Genomic DNA, 21,349 nt, shown 5'->3' with positions numbered 1-21,349 from the left:
TGGTATCAATTTTAATATTGTAGTTGGTATTTGTATTTGTCTTGTTTCCAAGAAGCTCTGTTTTTTAAAGAATGGCTCAAAAATTTGTCACCTGGCTCATGCAATAGAGCTGAACAGATATGAAAATACGGCTACTGATCTCTCTACCAGTACTTTTAGCAATCTTCCTTCATTCTACTGCTTTCAAGGTCAATTCGCTCCTTATTTAGAGAACCAAATTTTGCAAAGCTTCTCTTAACAGACCAGTGACTTGGGATTTTGGTTGCTTTTCTCTTTGTTCCAGTACCGTTTTGCACGGGCTTTATAATACACTCGCTTGAGGATAAGTAATCTATTATAAGACTTGACAAGGACAAAAGCTCTGGCTTGCATTGCAGAGATAGGGTTAAAATGCTTTTTGTGCCGTGCATTTTCCTGTAACTTGCCGTTCCCACCGATACTCCGTCGTCGCGGTCTTTCTCTCCTCTGCTGCCTAGTACAACTCTTTCTGTTGCTTCAGTTGGTTTCATCCTTTCCCTTTTGTCTTTTGTGTTTGAAGGCAAGGTCAGAGAGCCGCTCGTCTGCGCGGGCTCCCAGCAGAGCAGAAGATAGCTGACGTGAAAGCCCGGTCTGAGCCGCGTGGGGGTACGGAGGACGCCTGAAAGGGAAGTTCTAACAGGAAAAAAGCAAGCTGGAAGGAGCCAGAGGTTTAAGGCATAACCTTTTGGAAACAAGAGGTCAGTTGAAGGTTTAAAATTGTATATCGTTTTCTTCTGGCTTTGATGGAAAGTTCCTTTAGAGCCCAGCTGGAAGAAAGGACTCAAAGCGATGGGGGGGTTTGCAAGAGTGCTGATTTTTTTTCTGCCTTATCATCAGTATTGCACACTTTGCAATATCCGAAGTCTTTTACTTTGCTGTTCAAAAGTCTGTGGAGAGAAGAGTAAATTATACCCTTCAATGACAAATTGACTGTATGAGTAAAGTGCGCACGCAGAAAATTAATTATAGCGACTTTTAACTCCCCAGATTTCCTTCTTCCTTCCTCCACCCAGAGAAAGACTGAGGTAATGTTGCCTATAACAGCTCGCAGCACTATTAGTTCTCACTTCATGTAGCTACATATTGTGCTTTGAACATAGGTCATATAATGCGGAGAGGTGACGATTTCTTTGAGCTGGGTACCTGCGACGGCTCCACAACAGACAGGGCTGAGGGGACCATCAGGCACTTTGTTGAGTCTTTATAAGTAATACAATGTACTCAAGTGAAACACGTCGCATAGTCACTCTTTTAATTTAAAAAATTCACATCTATGGACTCTTTGCATAAAAGAGTTTGCTTTGGCAATGTCTACAGTTTTTTCTCCTCTTTTTTTTTTGGCAGCACAGTTGCAAAAGAGTGATACTCTGATATTCTGCAAAGAAATGTAATCTGATTTTCTGGTTCAAAATTAATTTTGGTTTCAAATATGACCCAAAAGACATACAAATCTTACTTAAACTTGTCAAATCCTGGATAAAATATTTCACTTGATACAGACTGATGTTTTTAACTGAGACGTTTGATTTGTAAAAATGTTCTCAATTCTAGCTTTTTCTCATGAGCTGTGAAGGGAATAGTTTTAGACATGTTATTGCAGTCACATGTCTAAAGTGACCAGGGATTCACTTGATTGCTTTACACATGCAATATATGACATAACTAAATCATAGGGCTTTAATTGCTTATATTTTGTAAATGCAAGGACAAGATTTTAATTATTAAATTCAAATTATTAAAGCAGAGCATCTGCATTACAAAATTCAGAAGTCTGACAAGTTTCCTGGAATCAGCTGAACAAACTCCAGCTGTTTAGATGGAAAACCCAAACATGTGAAATTTGTGGTTTCGCTTCATCCCTGTTCCTGACTACTTCTTAAGTAAGAAAGAAATCCTTCCTTCATGTGAGGTATCCCTAAATACACAGGCAGCTCAATCAACTTCTCAGGGATTAAGTAAAGGTTTACACATTCAAGACCCAAGTTATACTATTTTGAGCCTGAATTACTTGGTCTTTTTTATCATCTGTGAAATATATCTTCTTTGACGTTAGTCGGTCTCGTTTAGAAAGCAGAGTAGATTGCATACCCTTACATTTTGAGAAGAGCTTTATTATAGTGACCTTGGTGATTTCACATTTTTACCCATTGTGAGACACTTTACTATTACCCTATCCAAAACCCGAGATACTTTGCTGATAAAGCTTACAAAGCCAGTATTGGGTTTTGCATTGCTTTTGTGAGAACTGCCAAATAATAATTTATGTACAAAAGTTTTTTGGTTTTTTTTTCTTCTGAAGTGTAACTGTTAAAAAAAATGTTGAGAGAGATGCAGTTTTATTTTTTGGCCTCTCTACAAAAATGTCTTACAAGATTTAAATCAGTTGTGTGGAGGAAAATATCCAACGCATCCAAGCAGACAGCTCGGTATGCTCTACAACAAATTATTCCAACCCACTGCATATGTTTATAATGAAAATGATAACTGAACCTCAGCTACACCGGAGCAGTACTGGAGGTGGTGGTACGAATATACTCTGATAGATGATGTCTTAAGTCAGGAAAACCACATGCATGCTGAACAAAGTCGTAAGGGGTATGCAAAGTATGCCATTTCACTTCCACTAGCTGTAATATTATTGTTTTTGGACAGTTTTTGAATGGAAGTCTGGGGGAGGCTGGGAAGCCTTTGCTTTCCCTGAGGCTGGTGAAGGTGGACACAAGGCAGAGGCTGGCTCAGCAGCAGGGCTGGGGTAGGGCTGTGTGTGCGTGCCCCTTACGACTCACAGAAAGTTCAGCTGGCTATTAATAGAGAACTAATTTGATGCTTTTAGATAGTACTACTCAAATTCTTCTTGATAAATAAATTACTGGATGAATTGAGCCCTAAATCTACATATCGTGTCTGATCCAAAGTTATGCATTCATTATTCACAAGTGTTTGATGAACAGTTTATTAATAAAAAAAAAACAACCCAGAACAAAAAAACCCCAAACATTAACCATGTATTTTGTAGGATGATTGACTCACCACCAGTGACAAAATTGTTTTTCCATGATTGAATAGCTAACCTTAAAAAAAAAAAAAAAAAAAAAGCAGCTTAATCACAGAAGTGCTGAACCCTGTTATGCATAAGTGCATTTGTTCAGACAACTAACTAAAAATATTTATCCTAAGAAAAAACAATTATCAATCAGTAATGGAAATAGAGAGCCATGGTAATTGTGCTTATGGAGTTCATGACCTATTTTAACATGCACACACTGAACAGGGGCTTGGAGCTGAAATATGGGGCTGGAGCCGATGAAAACATGTAACTGAGCAGCACAGAGAAAATGCAAATAAATAACCATAGCAAACCAGCTATAAAAAGCATGCAGACTAAGAACTGATTGCTTTTAAAACAGTGCAAGGTAAACAGGACTATCCTAAGCCTCATCAAACTACCGATCCCAAATTCAGTTCAGGTCTGCCAATTTGTCTTTCACTTTATTCAAGGTCCAAAGACCCAAAGGCCTAACGCTATGGAGGAGCCATTGATGCGTTTTGTGATGGCTATATGGTCCGCATTGAATTTGTAAATTTGGATTGGTAAGGTGGAAAATGTGTTATAGCAGCCCAGATCTATAATACCGCTAAGGCTGACCAATGTCACAGTGTATTGAAAGGTGCATGCTCAGTCCTCCATCAGCTTGGGGAAAAGAAAGTGTAAATCCATAAGACAGTAACGGAAATCTTTAGGAAAACTTTGTGTTATTAATGTCTAAAATGCCCCTAACCATGTGAATAAGCAGCAATGACCTGGGTATGTGGAAAAACTTACAGAAAAACCTACTCGAGCTATTTTAATTGATTGTTCAGTCACCTGCAAATGATGCCCCTGGCTATGAAATGCAAATTTACCTCAAAATATTCTTGTTCATATGATGAGAAAAAGGTCTGCTGTACTTTGAATGTCAATAAGCTTGGCTTGAGAACCCTCTCCTCTAAACACTTCAAGTTAGACATGTATATGAATATCTATACTATATATATACAAATTATATATTGTAAATGTAGAAATAACATTTATTTATTTGTATATATTTAATAACGTGGACTTGTAGACAATTCTAAAAGGTAAAAAAGATAAATCACATCAGTTTTTGCAATTGGGTGAAAACATGGACGTTAGCCCAGGGCAAGTACTAGCTCTCACTTCAGTTATGAATCTGCACTTTGTAAATATACGCTATCCACTTAAGGAGATGAAAAAATCACATGAGCCTCTGATGATGAGCCATTCATTGCGCAGAAAGAACAACCAAGGCCTTAGACAATACTTGCTGTGCACTGCTGTGTGATGGGTATGTCCAAACCCTTTTTTGAGTTCAGTAGACGTTTTCTGGTTAAAGAAACGTATTCACAGACTGGGGCCGTTATTGTTGAAGCAGTGGGCTCTCTATACTGCTCAGATCAACTTGATTAGACCTCAACCCGAATGGCATCTTCTACTGTCGGGATGGGGAGTACAAAAAGATGAGAAGCAGCAGACAACTTCGCGTGGCTTGTTTAAGCAGGTCATCCTTTATAAATAACACTGATGTGGAAAGAGAGCTGTAGAGCATGTACTCTAAATGTGGATTCCTCTAACTGAATTACAAAGCCATACCAATGGTGGTTGGAGGGGACCTCTGGAAAGCTGTGGTCCAGCCTCAAAGCGTGACCTCAGTGGTGGTCCCTAAGTGTTCTCCCTTGTTGTATCTCCGTGCCCTTATCCCAGGCACCTCTGCACCTCTAGCAAAGCTTGATGTCCTTTTGACTACTGGTGGCAGGGTCCTCTGCTCCTCCTGAATATACCCCCTTAGGTCTCCAGGGTAGAAAAGCTCTGTTTCATGCTCATTTGGCAAGACCTTAAAAAACATGAGCTGAAAGTAAAGATAGGACTCTTGCCACCATTTGTCTTCTAGATGGTCCCCTCAAATCCTGGAATATTTGCTGCATGTTGTAGTTTTCTGGTGTTTTCTCCAATCATATCTTAAGTTATCTAAATTATAGGGTTGATACTTCTTCCCTTGAGAGACTATTCCACAATCTAATATGTCTCACTGTCAAGGAGATTTCTTCACGTTGCTTTAAGCTATACCCCCTTAGGTTACCCTACATAATTTTCTCCTACTTCAGCTCATTCATCAAATATTTATATGTAGTTCATGTACCTATTTACTCATTACTTAGCCAAATTTTACATACTTAGCTCATCCCCCAGTCTTTAAGTATTTTCCCTAAAGGTTTATTTTAGCTCAGAATGTGATTTGATTGCTAGTGCAGAAGAAAGATTTTTTTTTTTTTCAGATTTATATTACTCTAAACATATTAGGGCAATATCTGTACGTATTTATATCTCATGCAGCGTCAGTGAAAGCAGAAGTATTAAAAAAGCACAGAAATTGTTCTGTTGGGCTTGTGTTGCACTTTGGACAGCACTTGGTAATCTGAAGTGACATTCAGCTGAAAAATAGCAAAAAGCGGTGAGCCAGAATACAGTGCCTTTGCAAAGGCATATTTCCTTCTTCGTCATCTGGTTATTGAAGAGGCAGAGAAGTAACGTTAGCCTGTGGTGCAGAAATAACAAAGTGCATGTGTGTTTGTATATACGTGTCTCTGCGTACATGCACGTATGGACATACGGATGGTAAAGAGCAATGGAGCTGCTTGCTGAGAGAATGTATCAAGCACAAAAGAGAAATTAGTAATAATCAGTGTTTTTCACAGCATTGCATTAATATTTTTGTGTTCTTTTTTTGCTGCAGTTAGGGAAATGCATGCATTCTGCATTGTTCTTTCATTTTATAGGTGCTAGAAATGTTCTGTTGATGTGTATCCCGTATTCTGACCATGGCAGCCCGGTGCTGTGCTCCAGCCCTACTCAAAACCTATTAGAGGAAATCTTTCTTATTGACTTCAGCAGCATGTGAGCTGCACCCAGGGTTGTGCTGAGCAGTCCAGCTTACTGAAGTTATTCACGTCCTTGAACCGGTGGGACCCCTTGTGTAGCTGTCTAGTGAAGGGGCATGTACGTTTCTTAGGTCTAGCGGTCTTGGGTTCAATTAGGGAAGTTAAAGTGTTATTTCTTTGGAACTCTGCAGATCTTAATTCTTGGCTATGAAAAAGGGTTTGAGGGAAGCAGTGTGTAGACCATCTGCCAGCGCTGCCTGCCCTTGGATGTGTTGCTGAAACCCCAGTCTGAGTCTCTCAGGATGAAGGGAAGAAACTTCTGTCAGTTATTTCTGCTTTTAAATCAATGACTTTTTCAGGCATGTGGCAGTTTTAATATTTCTCCAACAATATCTCGTAGAAAGAGCTGGAAAGTGTATTGTGGGGCATACAACATCTTAATTTACCAGGCAAGGGGAGCTACCACAGATGTTGCCTCTTTGCTGGGTTTCTGCAACACCGTGTTTTCCTTCGCACGTATGGTATCTCACATTTGTTGGTTCTGGACAGAGCCCAGCAGGTCTTGGTAGCCTTTCACAGCCTCCAGCCTGTGCTGGCAACCTCCAAATGCTGCAGCAGCCTGAGACTTTTTAGTTTGTCACAGTCTGCAATATGCCAAAACCATTTACAATCCAGTGCCCACACCTCCAAGCAAAGGTAATGACCTTATACTCAAATATAATTATTTCTTTAATTAAACTACCAAGTGAACAAATGTTTGGAAATCATAAACAAAAAAGCATGCAGAGTAAAAAAAAATTTTGAATGATAGTTCTCATAATAAGTGTAAAAATTTAGCAAATTTTCCAACCTTTTTTTCCTCTCCAGAAATAGATCAAAACCGTTGCTCATCTCCAGGAGGCTAATTTACGGTACCTACTACAACGTGAATTTTCTAAACTATATGCCCAATCTTTGAAGTATGTTTACTCCTTACACAGACGCTCAGAGCAATGGGAGAAGACGCTTGCACACCTGTGTGCAGAACGAGGCACCGAGGGTGGGATAAACCGCTGCTTTGTAGCCAGGAGAGGGACAAATTACAGAATAAAGAAATCTAGGGTCCTCATTGGTAATCAGGTTCATAAGAGTATAAAGTGCTCCCACGCTATGTAAAATTTTCACCCTTTTGCTTTACGAGGGTATTTTGATATAGACCATGTTCCTGGTTTTGTTTTTATTTGACATGAGACTACATTTTATGGACTTAACTCAACCTTATCTTTCCCTGTCACAGCTAAATCCATATTAGAGGCTGCTCAAGGAGAATTTATCTGGCAACAGCCATCATCTGAACCCTCACCCCTACACACAGCTGGGGAAGACCCGGGGGAATTTGTTTTCACGGTGCCAGGGCGGCGATGGGGGTTATTCATCTGCATTCCCCAAGGAACTGTGGCAATGTACTGAATGAGGTGAGACCCATGGGCGTTTCTGTAAGCTGCAATTTCTAAATGTGGGGTTTTTTTACTCTTTAGATATCTATTTCTCTCTCTTCCAAGAGGTCCTGGGGAAAAATGTTGTCTAGCAGGGGCTGTCTAACCACTCGGCACCATGCTAGCGGCACTGGAGAGAGGCTGTAGACAGGGGTAGATGCAGCATGGGGGCATATACATATTAGCATAATTTTGTTCATGTTTAAGTGGTGTGAAGGAGGCTTATAATACCCATGCCTGGATTATATACATTCACAAAGAGGTTGTGTACCCTCCTGCTAACCCCACAGCGGGCATGCCTCTCCCGCTGCCAGGAAAAGGGACTGTATCGCATTTTGCAAGAGAAAAGCTGCTGCTGATGATGATGATGGAGGGACTATAAAAAGGTTTTGGGGCTCCTGCTCATCTGCTCCGGTCCTCATGGCCTAGCTGGGGAGCCTCTCCCTTCCCCAGGCTCCGTGCTGAGCAATGATGGCTCTTCCCTTGGCTTGTTTTCTGCTGGCATGTTCCTGCTTGCAGTGCCACTTTCTATTAATTTCCATGGGGCTGGCAGAATTCAGATATCTACATGTTGCCTATATTGATTTATTCCTTCTCACAGTGGGTGCAAGTCTTCATTGCTTCAGCAGTTTTCCTGGCTGTCTCTGTCTTGGTTTAGTTTTGTGCTGCACTGTTGTTGCCTGTAGTTTTAGTATTTTTCTTTTCCATGCAGTTCCTCGTGCTGAAGGAAGAAGCATCACCTGCGGCTCTGTCACCGCTGGACCGCTCACCCAGGCTGAGCTGGGCAGAAATCAGGTAAGGAGAGAGCAGGGCGCAAAGCTTCACGCTTGTGGTACAGACCCGCCACTCCTGGAAGTTTCATTTCAGATGTGGACGGTGCTTTTATTTATTTCCTTCTTTTCAGAACAGCAACTACGCTGCCAAGCTCACAGCTGACTGTAACTATTACATTCACTTCACAGACCCAGTAAATAAACATGAGAAAATGTCGTCAGCATTGTCAATCTTGACCCACGTAAATTTTATCGCTGAATCTAAAGAAAAAACCAAGAGAGATGCTGACCTTTAAGCTAAAAATTGTGTAACTGTAATTTAATGAGTTTGTCCGTCCCCCCCCCCCCCCCCGGAAAAAAATTCTTAAGGAGAAAGAACATTGTGGAGTTGCACAGGAGAACGTTCTCCAGATTTAGTTATTTCCGCAATTTACTTAGACAAGAACAAATGCAACCTACCACAGGATGCTGGCTACAAACTGTTTTCTTGGATATTTTCAAGAAAAAATGGAGAATAGGTATTGTGCTTTTTAAAAAAAAGTTTTTCTTTTTTAGGGGAGACTGCACAAGAAATAAATATAAATAAGTATGTTTAAAACAATTCCAGGGTAGCCATGGGAAATGTTCAAAGATTCAGAAATGGCTGAGCTCCTTTTATACACACATACTTTTAATGCAATTTTTTCATATGTTTGAGTGAAAATAGTCTTAAAGTAGTTGCTCTAGTACAAAGGCTTTTATACCTCTTTAGATCAGTTCTCCACTTTTTGAGGTTTTGATCCCCTGTAAAACACTAGCTATAAATGAAAAAATATAGTCCTTTCAGTTTTGAACTGGGAAGGTAACATTTAAAATGCTACATTAAGCTTTCGAGCACAATATTTCAAAGAAGAAAGATAAAGAAGAGAGTTGGGAAGAGCGCAAATAAAAGAATGAAAGGTTTATAATGTCGGACTGCAGGAAAGCTGAACATACTCAATTTGGAGAAAAGGAATGACATTAAAGCAACAGGCTGCAAATCCATAAAGCGATTTCACGGGATGAAGAAGGACTAATTGCTCTTGTCAGACTTCAAGGTTAAATAAAGGATTTATGGGGCTAAATGAGAAAACATAAACCAAGAGCCCTTGATGCTTCCTGCTATAGGACTGTGTCTTCAGTTACTAAAAATTTTGCTGAATAGTGATGCTGTGGGTTAATTTGTTTTTTGATGGAGTTGTATTGCTCAGGCTCTCTAAAAAACGAGTTTTATTTGAAGTTACCCCCCTTCAGTAATAAGATTAGGTAAAGTTATGAGGAGTAGCAACTATTTTTTATAAGCAAAGGTTCCACATGTTAAAATGTTTTGGGTTTGTGCCTTCAAATTAATTTTTAATATTCTTTCTCTTTAATTAAGAATGGCAGCAAAATAGGAATTCTTCAGGGGAAAGCAAGAAGATATCTTTCCATAGCTTGAAAGTGCTCAGAAAGCAGTAATAAAGTAATAAAAGCAGAAATATTTTATTCCCTCTGCCCCCTTTCTCTTCTTGATCTCCCTGAATTTTGGGATCCTCCAAAGCTTCCAGGGAAAGTGTATTGACAGTAAACATGCTTTTCTTAGTTACCTTCAGTGCCTTAGTAGCAATCTGTGGCCCCTGGGGATCTCCAAATCATGGCTTGAAAACAGCTATCTAGATAATAAAAGCTGCAGGATAACTCATTTAAAAGTTACTTTGCAGAAATTATGATTACTGAGTCTTGCAGCAATATACATCTGAATTGTCTCTTGACTTCGATGGAGTCAATTAAAGCCACTTAATTAGTGCAGTTAGTAATCATCTGCTAAAATTACAGACTTTCTTTTCCGTTATGATTTGTCTATTTTAATACCATTTTAAAAATTACCCTGTGTAGACAAATTTGGTTAAACGTTTTCTTCAGTTTGCAGCTTGCTTTTGCACTGAATGAATACTTTTAAACATTTGGCAGGCCTCTTAATATTTGAGACTTCTTACAGCAACATAATTTCTTGTGCAGGTCTCTTTCTGCTTGCTTATGGTTCCTGCTTTGAGTCCTTGTTACCACTCATGCTTAAACCTTCTTCGGAACTCTGAGACTCGTGCATCCATTTTCCTTGGCTTTTTTTTTTTTTTTTCCCCAATGAATTTATTAATCATGAAAGTCAGCAGTCTTCCCTTATGGGATACTGTTGTTTAATGCACTAGACTAGACCGTTTGATTGCACTTTGATTTTTGAAACAAATCTGTTCTCTCTTTGAAGGTGTTTTGGTACAGGGAAACCTGATAATTCTGCATTAAACATATATGCTGGGGAAAAAGACAGTGGAAGAAGCTGACCCTGTAAATCCCCCCTGTCCACACGGTGCCAGAGGGGCAACGGGCTCCTGACTGCCTGAGAAATTGGCCTCGCAAAGTGGGGGAGGAAGGACCTTGAATCATACCAGGAAAGGCAATCATAATACAAAAGCTTTTCGTCATTGATTCCTCTTAACTTCTACAAGCAACAAAAAATGTTTTCACAGTTAGCAGGGATTCTGCTATTGTACCCAATCTGAGTGCTTATGTCTAATGTGTCACCTGTAGCATCCCCAAATGGGCAATTTGTCTCCGACTAGGAAATGATTCTCTGGCACACAAAGCACCCCGATCAGATGTGGCTCACGTTTACTTTCTGGAGTTGACTCTGTGATGACAAATCCCTTTAATTTTGACTTGCTCATATTTGTCAAACAAGTGGGAATCCAAAATATTGCAAGAATTATTTTCAAGCAAAGCATTTGTTTTGACAGTATTGAAAAAAACAGAAAAAAAGGAGAGATATTATCCTGTGACAATATCTCTTTGTATACCTGAGAGGCATTGATCCACAGCAGAGGCATTTACAGCTCTTCACATGCAGCACACGCCTCAAAAATTGTTTACAAGAACAAGAAACTTCTGCCAAGCTGACCTGCAAAATTCTGAGGGTTTTTTCTATAACAATTATTCCATATTCATGCACCCCTGAAAGGATGGGGTGGGTGGAAGATGGATTTGAACCACCTCTGCCTTCCTACTTTCTAGGTCCCGGTTGATACCAGATTATTACGTACCAGCTGTACAGCCCAGGGAATGACTGTGGCGCTCAAGAAGGAATAAGATCTCAACAAACGATGCAGCCCATGAGCACGAAGGGCTCACAGGAGAGGAAGAAGAAGGTGCTCCAAGGATGTTCACACAGCCAAAGCATCTCCTTGTCTTCCTTTGCCTTGGGGTTACCCAAAGGACCTCCTGGGCACCTGGGTGAGCATTGCACAGCTTCTGAGACACGGGATGGATAAGGACGAATACGAGTCCAACATTTATGTCCTTAAGAAGATGCAGTGGTGATTTTATGGGGCAATTCCATCTCAACCAACTAAACTGGGCTGGCAGGTTTTATTTCTCCTTGGGAGGCTGGGGATACATTCTGTCTACGTGACACACCTTACTGCTATGCTGAGATTTCAGAAACTCTTTTCTGTCTTGCTGAGCAGCCTGGAAGAGTGCCTTACCTTTCTGAATTGAAGCGAATCTGCCGCATTCTTTCTTATTTATCTATCTATCTATTTATTTTCTCTGTGCTCCCCCACCCCCTACATAGATAGTAGGAAGCTCTGTCCTTCAGTGAAGAGTTTTGGTTCCCAGGGCTCTCATCACATTTAGTCTCAATTTGTTCAAGGGGGAGACCCTTAAATCTTTCATATAAAAACTGTGCAGGGAATTGTCTTCAGTTGGGCAAATTCTCTTCTCAGTTGCATGGGTGTACCCAGAAGAGTCAGATTGAAATCAATACGATATTTCAGATTTATTTTGGCCTGAAAATTCTAAATCTGAATTTAAATTCAGACTCATAGTATAAATGTAACCTAAATGAAATGTGCTTTAAATAAGTACATTTGCTCAATAAATATATTCTCTTGGGTTTTAAATATTTCTCAGATTTGAGTAATATAGAACCGTATAGAATGTTCCCCTTATGTTTCATTTGCTTTATCTGTGCGTGTGCATGGCCTTGCCCCTGTGGAAAATGTGTCCAGGCCTGGCTTCCATAAACCACTACAGCAAAGTCAGTAAACGTGTATTATATCCATGTGACAGACTGAATTGTAAGAATTGTTACAATACAGAGATCAATAACACATGTTGGAATGCTGTTATTAAATATAGCAGTGCCTCAGTAAATGAAAAACCACATCAACTTTCTTTGAACCAATGTTTTTTAGAGGGAGACTAAGCCATAGATCAAGCTTTGACAAATTCTGATACTGTTGAATAGATGAATTTTTTTGCTAGCAGCCTCCATTCCACCTATCGGAGAGAAAGGAAAGTAATTCATGCTACAGAGTCAAAGTGATTTTAAATGAGGTGAAGGAACGCACAGTTCCAAACAGCAACGTTTTCATTCTGAAGGAACTCTGCTCAAATATTGATGCATCATAAATTTTAAAATGCGTCCATTTCCACTTAGGGATAATTCCTGGTTTAGGGGAAAAAAGATTCTTTTTTATATTTCTGACAATCTGGAAAAATAAAAATTAAGTCCTGCTGTCTTTTTGCACACAAAATGCTCATGGATTTGCAATTCCATGGAATTTTTTTTTCTTCGCGAGAAGAAAATACAATAATAAAATATTAAGATTTAAACTTTTCAAAAGGCATTATAATTACCATAAATTTTTTTGGCAAGCTGTCCTAATTTCATAATTGGATTGCCAGTTCAAAGTTAGTACAGATTTCATTTCTCAGGAATTTTCTTCAGCTTTCTGATTGTTAATATATGTTGACCTTGAGCCTGAAGTCCAGCTTCCATGTCCTTTATTTCCATTAAGTTCAAGTTTGAAAGTCCTATTTGCTCCTCTTGGTATTGCTTTACAGATGAATTCAAGAAAGAGATCTTGTAACGGCAAATTCAATCGTGAAGTGACCGCTGTCAGTGGGACTTAAGTAATCAAGTGGAACAGCTTGGTTTGTTATATCAATGGACCAGGTAAGACTTTTTTGGCTTTAGTTATGACTGGTTTTATGCTACTGATATGTTTGTGCACTGGCAGTCATTATGAAAAGCATTTTGAAGTTATGTTCCTTACTGTACTAAGTCGTCCACATTAATAAAGAAGCCACTAAATTACTGGGTATAATAATCAGTGAAATATTTGTGTTAAATATTATTGGGAAAGAAAGTATTTGTGGTTTTTAAGACTAAAAAGATGTGTTCTAGCACCAAAAAGAATTAGACCAGTAATTTTCAACCAGGGACCTGTTATTCTTTGGGCATTTACAGGCTACTTTTAAAGGACCTTGAAAACCCATTGACCGTATGTTTGTATTCCTTCTAGAGCACTTCCACTGGAAGATATCTAAATAGATGCCCACAAGTTAAGGAACACTGAAAATAACCGAAGGTGAGTGCTTTTGAAAATTCTACTTCTTCTATAAAGATTTTATAAGTAAAATTGAGAAAACCAATAAAAAATGTTAACTTTTTTGTTTGACATCAGTGTTTGATTGAAACTGTGCAGCCTATTTTCATCATGCTCCAAAATTGTTTATCCAAAACAGGATGCCTTGATTAAAACTCTTTCTGTTTGTAGACTTCAGAAGAGGTCAGATTTTTCTATTAACACATATTACAAAGCTTGTCATTATTTGTAGGCATCTTGTTACCTATGGTAACTGCAGGATAAGCTGAAAACAATTTTTCTAAAAAGGTTTTAAATATAATAGCCAGGTAAAAAGAAAATGGTGTAATGATAGGAGAAGGACATGTGGCTTTTTACTCAAACACTATGTTAAGAAACCCAAAAGAGGAAAAAACAGAGAGGAGGAGATACTAGAAAAGATAAGCAGAATACTTAGGGGGATAATAGTAAATAATATTTAGGGATAATATTAACATACCTAAAAACATTTTCTGAAGTATTGGTATATGCATATACAGTCCTTCATTCCCTGTGTATATATTAATTGCGTGTCCCTATAAATCCCCTTTATCTCTATTTGCTAGTGCTCCATTTTTTCCTGTACTTGTGACTGACAAGGAGAAGTAATGTAATCTCAGAAGCTATAAAACATTACTTGATGGTTCAAGAAGCTGCTCCCAATACATCCCATAGAAGACAGCACAGCTAGATTGCCAGCCTTTTACTCGCTTATCTTCCTCGCCTCCAAATGGTGTGAAATCATTTTAATAAAACCCAACATGAAATAGATTGGCTTTCAGCGAATGTGCATTGTGGCCTAAGACACCAGTGAGAATTTCTTTATCAAAGGATACTCATTCTTCTATTAGTTTGATATTACAATTAAAGCTAATGCTTTCTTTTTATAAAGAAGACCAAGAAATTTAGTCCCTACCTCCACTGACAGGTCTTTATGGACACAGGATAATAACTTGTTGGTTGTTAATGATGTAACTATAAGTGACCTTATCTGCTTTCCCCAGTAAGCTGAATATAACAGTATATTGGTAGTGTCATTTATGCAAAAGACTGAAGACCATAGGCTGGAACGGAGGCAGAAGCACAGAAATTAAAGTGTTGCCAACCTCCTTCAGCGATGAACCTCGGTAAGCGAGAACTGCTCGGGTCGTTTTGCAGCTCCAGCCGTGGCACTTACTCTGCGCCTTCCCTTGCTTTTATGAATTTGGCCCTTGAGCACGACGTAGACTGAGGAACTGCTCTTCCCTGGCTGAGCGTGCTGTGCTCCCTGCTCGTCCGCAGGGTCCATTAGCAGTAACGAGGCGGCTGTTTGCAGCTTCTCCTCACGGATGAAGAGCCTTAATTCTCTCTCTGAATAAATTCCTTGCGCTGACCCTGTGCTATGGGGACAGGCAGTGGGACTAGCGGCAGTCGTCTACCGGCTGAACACCCGGGAAAATGATGAGCAGGTACAGTTTCAGATCAACCGAACGAGCTCCAAAATTGCTTGAGCCTTCTCCTCCCTCTCGTCTCGCACATTAAAGCCGAACTACCGAAGCCTGGGGTTGTATTCTGGTGTTGGTGCGGAGTGAGCGGGGCTGCACTGGAGATGGAGGTAGCGTGCCACCACCAAGGCCACTCGCTGAGCTCTGGTCCTTCACGGCCATGGGGAGAAAGGAAGAGGTTTATGATTAAATAAGTTGTGGAGCTCTTCTTCAGGCTGCATTTCAAGTTTGTAGGGCTCATTTAAAGCACTGCAATTTGTTGCTGTGGCTACTCTGCCGCTAGACGTGCAGGATTAAAACTTCTCTTAGGTTATCCTGCATGGTGCGTTCCTACTCGCTTACCAGAAGAAAAAGAAAGGAAGCGTTTTTAAGATGTAAACCTATTAAGTGCAATAGCTGCATAGTCCCATACCTGCTGAAAATGAGCTCCCATCATAGGACAATACATTCAAAATGATGCCTAATCTTAAATTACCCATCCATGCCTGTGAAATTCAATGGCTGTGCACTGAGAGATCCCATTATAAGTGACGTAAGTATGACTTTGGCTGGCCTGCTTACTTCTGCTGCTCCTCTGCTATGTTACTGTGACGTTTTCCAAGTGCCTCTAGCCTGTGGGACAGCACCGAATATTATCTATATGAGGCAATTTCACTCAACAGCTAAAATAATGAGCCTTTTTCCAGTAGTTTCCCCACCTTTGTAAACTGAGGTGCCTGCATGTCCTCAAGTATCAGCGAGTTCAGTTAAAGGTTTTCATATCCCGCCGTCCATCAGCAAGGGCTATGGAAAATGTAATTATTTTTGTATATCTCGTTTGAAAGGTTGGTCATCAGTCATAGCTGTTTACATGTCAAATATAACATCTGAAGTCCCCAAACTGCACCAACTAAGCACATGTACTCAAAATATCTTTCAAAATGTGAAATATGCTACTAAGATACCTCTAGATTATGTCAACAAATATAGTACAGAGGATAACTCTTCCTATATAGTAAATGTATTATATAAGCAACCATGAAAAACTTTGAAACACAAGATATTTGAAATCTCATTTGATAGAGACACTTCTCACTAAAGCAATTTCTCTCAAAGAAATGTGGATCTAATTTGCCAACTGTGATTTGAGAGAAGAAATATATATATTGATTTTTTTTTTGTTTGGTTTGGTTTGTTGTTTTTTTTCTCCACATAGGATAGATTTTACTCCAGAGCAGGGGAGGGGGAGAGGGGACAAAAGTACTCGGTTCTTCTCCCATATTAATACTTCATCGAAGGCTCCCTGTAAGCAGGGATGTTCTCCTCCATAGCTGCAACAACTCCATACATCATCAAATGGTTTATTTTTAACCCCTGTTTAATACTGTACGTCATGAACTATCTCCTAATAAATCCTGACTGTAGCCAAAGGCTTCTGTAATATCCAGTCATTTAGCTCCATTGTAGATTCATTTTAAATTTTCTTTTTAAAGGTAGAGTTTTTAAAATGAGCTGGTAAGAAAAGAAATGTTTCACCATTTTTCTCTATACAATGAATACGTTGTAAGACCCAGCAGCTGTGTTGCTTACATAACATGTTAACGTGAGAGGAAGGTAGCAAATTTTGATAGGGTGTCATGCAATGAAGAGTCCTCCCTTCAGGACCATTGAGGCTTACTTTGAATTAATGAAGGTATTAATTGGAAGCACAATGGAAATATTTGAAAGAAACCATTAATTAACACTTCTTCTTTATATTTTTTTCCTATATTTTCCAGTTGCGTTGATAACTGGAGACGGGAACACTTTTGGAGTGGTGATTTGCAAATTTTACTGTGTGAAGCCACCAAAAACTCAAGTTATTTGTCACAGGTTTTGTGATGCTCTCTGAAGTCAAAAGAAGTCACATAACTAAAAGTAAGATTCTTCTTTTATGGTATTTGGGAGTACAGTTTTCAAGCGTGAATTTTTTAAGAAACTCTTTTGATCAGATATCATTCAGGGCAAGGTGATGTTGAGCTTTGTCCTCGTAATCTGTTATTTTAACGATGGTACTTTGGAGCCTCTCAAGCTTTCTGTTGTCACCAAGTCCAAGGAAGATATGAAAAAGCTGGATAGGAATGACAGGGAGATTAATGGGCCAAGAAACCCAGGAGAAATCTCTAGCTGTCTTACTTCAAGGGCTTAACACTCATTTTGTACCCAGCCTCACAAAAGGAGCTGGTGTTGTCCACCTTAGATCACAGTGTTTTATTTAAAATAATGTATTAATGAGAAGGGGCGGGGGGGGGAAGTGGTTTTTAACCTTAATGACTCATGTGTACAGCAAAGCACTTAGTATTTATTATTTTTCTTGACTGTAAGTTTAATTTATGATACTGTTGTTTCTTCCCCTTGCAAAGTCTACCATTCTCTGTGTAGTTCAGTGCTAAAAAAAGAAACAAAATCTTCAGCTCTTCCTAGGAAAGTCTCTTTCAAGTTTGAGTATTCTTCCCCGGACCATGTCTGTTACTCCAGTGATGTAAATGCTTCATTTTGCTATTGTTCACCTTGGATATTTAAGTCTCAACTTTGATAGATACACAAACATCGGCTTTGTCTGAAAGCAACAATATGAGAGTAGAATACTTACATTTTGAATCTAAATCAAAATGTATTTTTTTGCTATTCAAACTCCATGCTGCATTCTGTAGCTAAAGGAAGATTCTCTTTACAGTGTTTTGCAGCTGCCAGTGAAGCCAGAATTGCTCTCTAACTTTGCAGTTGCAACCTCTGTACATCTTTCTCTGAGTTAGAGGACAGATAAACACATGCTGATGGGCCATTTCCATGCCACTTTAGTCATGGTATTTTTTTTTTCCTATATTTTGATTCCATAATATGATATATGAAGCAAAATCAATAATGCTTGCTTTTAAGGTTAAGAGCACAGCTGGATAAATAATTCATAAGTCATTTGATCAATGTGACTTCAGAGAATACCCACCAGCAGAGACCGGTTTTCTCAGATATACCCATTATTCGAAATTATCTGACTATTGTCTTGGGTGAATTTTTAAGTCCTTATATTGACCAGAACTAATTTTAAATAAGGACTTGCTATTTGTGCTCTGCTACTTACTGGTGACCTGCCAGCTCTGAGTCACCTTGTGCTGCCTGGCTGATTGGATCAGCAGCACAGCTCTTCCCCTGCAAATACTTGATGAACAAGCATGAATAAGCCTTAAAAAAAAAAAAAAAAAAAAAAAAATTAGTTCTTGGTTCTGGTTGCAGGAGGACAGAAAAGCAGGTTAAAACTTGGCTGAAGTGAATTGATTTCAACAAGAGATCGGACACTATTCACCCAGCTCTGGATGAACAGTCCAGTGGCTGCTACGCAGGCGTGCTCCTGCGGGGCTGGCATCATCCCTGGAGCACGGCAGGCTCTCCCGGCCACTCGGTCCATGGGACCAGGTTAGAGCTGGATGAAAATAAAGCATCCAGAATAGCACAGCCTGGATCAGTTCACAGATCTGCTTCTGTCGCTTCGCAATGCTTCTGACATTTGCATTTCCAAATTTTACTTTCTGGGGCTGCTGAGGACAGATTTGTGCCACCTGCTTAAGTGGTGCCTGGATGGTAGGGTGGCATAAATTATGAACAGCATATATAATTGTATCCCTGTATTAATCTTGCTCTTGATGGATTGCCACTCCAAGCTGGAGTTTCCTAAGATGTTAATGATTTTTGTGCAAAACAGAAAAATGTGGATTCCCATTGAACAGCACCAGCTAAAGCAGCAAGGCAAAAGCACGAGAGCTTTCAGCCCAGGCTCGAAGGTCGGTTCGAGAGACTCCAGCAGGATTTGTTTCTTCCCAATTCCTACCTCCGATTGTACCCATAACAATATTACTTGGGGCTAATTCCTGCCTCAGCTGTGGAGAGACTGGACCTGTCCAGACAACATGGGGGCTTCCTACACCTCCTGGTAAGGCAATGAAGCTTATGTGGGGACCTGATCTTTAATTGAGATAGGCTGCTCAAAAGCAAGGCAAGGACTAAGAAGTATTTTTGCATTTCAGACAGATTGTCAGCTGGAGATTCATTATGTGTGTGTGTCGAGTCTGAACGGAATTATTTGAGGAATTTTCATTTGGTGAATTGTTTTTTCATCTGCAACCCGACACAAATGCTCTGTGTCAGAACTGCAACACACCGTTTCTCCGAAAACTGAAGTAAAACGAATAGCAAAGCATGCTCGCCAGAAGAGCATGAAGCATAATATCTTTTGTATCGGGGTTTGGAGAAATACGTGTAATCCCACAGAAATATTTTTCAAAAAAAGGAAAAAACCTCTGACGGCACTGCTGTAATTACCTCCTTTGCTCCCTGAAGAACGGGTCCATCCATCCTCTCACCAAACCCTGGCCCAACTGCAGGGTGGTGGTGGGACTTGGGCTGAGGTAGGATCTTCATCCTCTGCCTCCGATGGGCAGGCAACGGGTGGGTGAAGGGGTAGAGGAATATTTGATTTGTCTACTAAATGCAAATGGATAATGGCAAAGGAGAACGAAGGCCTGTCATCAAAGTGCTAATAATGGAGCTAATGCTTAAATATGCTCCATATCAGGCACTGTATTTTATCAAGTTATGTACATCACGCTTATGTTTAGACTAGCTGTTTAGGGCATCAGCAAGTGCCTCTTTTGGGGGCCTTCAGAGCATATATACGCTTTTCTTGAAAAGTGTCATATGAATGGAAAAAATATCCATGTCATTAAGGACAATGCAGCCCTTTTCAAGTGATGTAATTTAAGATATATTGAGTAGTAATCTGTTATCCTACTTATTCTTTATTGGCACCGTGGAAACAATAGTTACAAATGCCTTAATCTTACTGCACTCTTTTTAACCATTCATTCTGGAGTATGTAATACATTTATCTTTTGGTCCCGTGGGTCTGATCGGAAGACTATTGAAACTAATGGAACAATTCGCAGTGCTTTCAGGAAATAGTAGAAAGCATTAAAAGGATGTTGGGACATATTCAAGTTGAAGATATTTCTTGCAAGGTAAAGTTCAGCAAAATGTCTGTGCTGGTGAATGGCAGAATCCACTATCAAAAAAGTTTAATTCAGAAATTAAATGCAAAGATGGAAGCACAGTAAAAAGAGATATTAATCAGAAGTTATCTAATATCCGGGCTTCACTTGTGTAGTTCCCATACTAGGTTTCTAATACACATCTCCACATGTAAGTCTTGTCTCTATCATGTCTTTTGTCCCAATCACCTTTTTTTCTCCAACCTTGACAAGTGCTATCCTATCCACAAAGAAACCCTGCTGATAATGACTTTCCTAGTCCATTTCTTGGAGCATGTAATTTATTTCTATGAATCTTTAGCTAGGTTTTCTATTTTAAATTGTTTAAGAAACAGGTTTCTTCATTTCTAGTGCTATTAAGAGCTTATACATCCCTGAATTTATTATTTCTCAATCAACTTTCCAAGTCTGACTCCTGCCACGAGCACACTGGGATAACAGCTTCCATGTACAGCTAATAGATGCTCAGCCATGAAATCAGTAATGCAGTTCTTTACTCATGTGCAAATCTACTTCTTTATCTTCTCCCAAAGCTCTTAAATACTCTTTTTTTTTTTTTTTTTACAATAATATTTATATATAAAAGAGTAGCCAGGGTGCTGATGCACTCTGACCACTTGCTTATCCTTCTGACCTTTATTTTCTTATTTTGGTGTACTCCTGTCTCGTCTTTTGTCTTCTATTTCAGTGGGAAATTTCTGGGCTGGGGAACTTCTCTTGTAAGAGATCTAATTCCTCAAGTCCCTATTCCATGAAGAGAGCTCCAGGCACTGTATTTATCCAGATTATAGATGATCTGTCATATATCCTTATATAATGCATTTTAACAGACTTAAACTGGGGGAGCATTTTGTAAGTTACATGTAGGAGCTTCAACAGCAAATCGTATTTTGTTTTTTTGATCTGTCCCATGAATTTCTTTGTAAATATCCTTTTCTTCACAGAATAACGTCAAACAAATTTTCTGATTGCTGAGTATTGCTTCTCCTACAACATGATGGATCCCTCTGAGGTAGGATTTGTTAAGTTTTTACATCTGCTTCTCTTATCATGACTGAGACTATTAGAAATATTTGGATTTTCACACACTTTCTCTGTCCTGAGTATCCTAAAATCTTACCTTATGAATAAACTCAGGGAGGT

General features: G+C 39.4%; 1 long non-coding RNA gene across 4 annotated transcripts; it reads left to right on the top strand.

Annotated features, from left to right (window-relative positions):
• Nucleotides 1-7,039: 7,039 nt before the first annotated feature.
• On the top strand, nt 7,040-19,793 carry LOC138686910 (uncharacterized). 4 transcript variants are annotated; one of them, XR_011326245.1, is made up of 8 exons: nt 7,040-7,409; nt 8,143-8,225; nt 10,464-11,485; nt 13,100-13,211; nt 13,561-13,626; nt 16,904-17,042; nt 18,865-19,092; nt 19,187-19,793. It is a non-coding gene; the product is annotated as an uncharacterized lncRNA (long non-coding RNA). The 4 variants fall into 4 exon arrangements; XR_011326244.1 differs by having other exon boundaries at nt 18,865-19,793; XR_011326247.1 differs by having other exon boundaries at nt 7,043-7,409; nt 11,267-11,485; nt 18,865-19,793.
• The last annotated feature ends 1,556 nt before the right edge of the window (nt 19,794-21,349 follow it).

This window comes from Haliaeetus albicilla, chromosome 9, assembly GCF_947461875.1.
Source record: "Haliaeetus albicilla chromosome 9, bHalAlb1.1, whole genome shotgun sequence".
NCBI classification, from domain to species: Eukaryota; Metazoa; Chordata; class Aves; order Accipitriformes; family Accipitridae; genus Haliaeetus; species Haliaeetus albicilla.
The sequence above is the reverse complement of the archived record's forward strand: the minus strand, read 5'-3'. Positions and strand labels throughout refer to the sequence as shown.